Source organism: Centropristis striata, chromosome 2, assembly GCF_030273125.1.
Source record: "Centropristis striata isolate RG_2023a ecotype Rhode Island chromosome 2, C.striata_1.0, whole genome shotgun sequence".
In the NCBI taxonomy this organism is placed as follows: domain Eukaryota; kingdom Metazoa; phylum Chordata; class Actinopteri; order Perciformes; family Serranidae; genus Centropristis; species Centropristis striata.
This window is the reverse complement of record NC_081518.1, coordinates 36,766,159-36,769,171: the sequence shown is the minus strand read 5'-3', so window position 1 is coordinate 36,769,171 and position 3,013 is coordinate 36,766,159. Positions and strand designations below refer to the sequence as shown.

General features: G+C 42.7%; 1 long non-coding RNA gene across 1 annotated transcript; it reads left to right on the top strand.

Moving 5' to 3' along the window:
* Positions 1-1,487: 1,487 nt before the first annotated feature.
* On the top strand, positions 1,488-2,471 carry LOC131982943 (uncharacterized). The gene is made up of 3 exons (XR_009395440.1): positions 1,488-1,567; positions 2,044-2,250; positions 2,410-2,471. It is a non-coding gene; the product is annotated as an uncharacterized LOC131982943 (long non-coding RNA).
* Positions 2,472-3,013: the final 542 nt, after the last annotated feature.

Sequence of the window (3,013 nt, the reverse complement as noted above, 5' to 3'; positions counted from 1 at the left end):
GCAATATTACAAGGATTAGCATGGCATATGAAATATTTAGTGGATTTCTTCTCCCCTCCCTCTAAAACCTAATAAATCAAATGACTGCCAAATATCATTAAAGTGATGGTCTTTGACTGGGTGAGAGTGAGTCCCTTTTCATATTCAAATTTGGGGTGGAAGAAATGAAAGAGCGGAAAGGTTACTTGGTTTAGCTGACAACCCCCAGTGCCCTGACGCTGGTGGGTGAGGACTCGAGGAAGGGCAGATGGAAGGAGGAAGATGGAGTAGTGGGACGCTGTGACAGAGAAGGTATTGTCTGACATGCCAGCCGGGCGTCCTCGTGGCATTGGTCTCCTGTTGGCGCAGGCAGGGCGTCTGGCCTGCTGTTTTGATTAGTCCAAAGATGTTTTTTTTTCCACTTTTCTTTTCCTTTTTTTGGACGAGGTGTCACCTCACAGTGGATCACAGGCAGGGGCTAGTGGGACAACCAGCTGTCTCTGTCACCAACTGTCACCAGCATTGTCTCTCCTCCCTCACTGGCTGAACAGATGACGGACATATGAATGGCAGCCACCATCCTGCCCCCCCACCTCCCTGCCAAACTCGCCATACAGAGGAATCATCGATATTCATCCCCTCGCCCACCTCCAGCCTCCCTTTCTGTGTTTCCAGTCATTCATATGTAAACGCAGAGATAAAACATATGGTGCTAATTTGCAACAAATCAACAGTGACCCAGGCTGACTTTCTACTCTGGATATTCATAGTGAGAGTTACTAGACGCCCAGCACCTGTCTGTGTTTGAAGCCTTGCCTTATTCATTACCAAAGTGTGTTGGCAAAGAGTGTCAACAAAGGCACAGCAGGCCTATAATTTGCATTCTTCCTACAAGGTGACATAATGATGTAAATTATCAAAGAAAACTGATTTTGTGTAAGACGCTGAGGTTGTTGTAATGCCATTGGCATTGGTCTCACGAGACTATTTAAAAAGGAAATTATAATAGATACACAAGGCACTGTTTGTTACCTTAACTCCAAAGGGAAATCAGCTTCAAAATCATCTGTATGTGAACTCATTGAATGGCAGCTGTCCTCATGTCGACACCTCATCAGAAATGACAACATTGATCTAAGAGGGATACAATGAGCCAAACAAACTTTGATTTCACTTCTCTTACATCATTAGAACCACTCATAAGGTCACAGCATAAGGAATCAGATTGAGGAACATCATGAAAAACACAGCTAGATTAAAAGGAAACAGCGTTGACAAAGTTAATATCCATTATACATCAAATTGATAATGTTAATTTTGAATAAGTCAGAGGTGTGAAATATTCATGTGGAGCTGTCCAAAGTTTTTTTTTTTTATTCCTTTTCTCTCCTCCTTCTTCTTCTCTTCCAGTTGACTTGACTTTCTTCTCCATTAATTATCATGCCCAGGAGGTTTTTCAGGGAGAGGAGCAGCCATCAGGCTGAATCATCTTGACAAGGCGGCATGGCCCAATTACACCAGTGCTCCGCCGGGCTTTGATGTGGCGGAAAAGCAGAGAGATAGGGGCAAATTGCACAGCCATATTATGGTAATGATCTGATTTAATCCTGCCACTAAACTTTATGTAGCTTGTTTAAAGAAGATGCTAACGCTAATTACAGAGGTGCACAGAGGTGCTGGGTGGGATTGGGTGGAGAGGGCTGAACCGAGGGGCCTGTGGCGGCGGTGCTGCCGCCGTGGCTGGTGGGAGTTTCGAGTCTACAAAGTGCAGCTCATAAATGTTGTAAATGAAAATGAGACAAAGTGGACTTATTTCCGTTTAATTATACATCCGGCACAGGTGAAAAGGTCAGGGGTATAGGAGGGCATGTGCGCAAGCTCCAAACCTGTTGGGCTACCGTTGTTAATTAACACATCGGAGGATGGAAGTTAGAGCAGGTTTCAGAGAACGGAAAGGAGACTGAGACAGGAGGAAAGGGAGAAGAGGGGAGGGGGTTACAGAGGGGTGTTACAAGGAACGCACGATAATATCAGCCTGTAATTAACTTGTCACTTCAATTACAGCCCTTCAGATTGGAATTGTCTTGGGTTATGGCGCTGGGCCCTGTCTGTATGGTTAATTAGTCTGACGAGTAGCCACCGTGCTCCTCACCGCTCTCCACGTCGTCACGCCTGCAGCAACTTGGGTTTATTGTTCCTGATGATTGACTAGCATGCAGCGGAGAGCGGATCAAACTCCAGAGAAGGAGCGCGACTGATCAGCTGTCAGAGGTAAACTAACTCCATACTGTCCTCTATTACATTTTAATGCCTGTTATGACTTTAACCTCTTTGCTTGCTTTTCTCTATCAATTATTAATGTCTGTGTAAAATGTATTATGACTCAGAATGTGCTTGAAATAAGCTCAAGTTGATTTTATCTTCAAACAGGAGGAGACAGACAGAGTGGCAGCACCACTGATGGTTGGTAAAACCTAAAAGTTTTGTGTTCAAAGTGTTAATGGATCAACCCTTTACAGCTTTGAGTTCAATAAAGTTAGACAGGCTAGCTAACCTTGATGTGAACCCACCTGTGGACCATTCCCAGATATTAGACCATTATTATTATATGGGAGAAAAAAGAAACAAACAGGGACAATGAACAGGAAATAAATAGCAAACCCAATAGATATTTTTCATATAGCTTTCTCTGTGTGTTTTTCTTGTTTACTGGACCAATAAGCTATTAGTGCCAGCGAAGATATGAATATCACACTGACAAATTGCAGACTAGAGAGCAGTCACAAAGCATCTTTGTAGTAACAGACTTATCTTTGATACTGTCTGTTATATTCACAAGGTAAACTGTGTGTACATATCAATAGGCAGAAAAAAGTAAACACAATTATCTGTTTGCATTATGCTCAGGTGGAAATCAAATATGTTTTGCATTCTTAGATAGGTTTTTAAACTTTTTTAAATGGAAGTGAAGTTCTATAAATATACATTAGAGAGCTAGCTGCAGTATCTGTGATGGTTTGTCCTCTGCGTTACC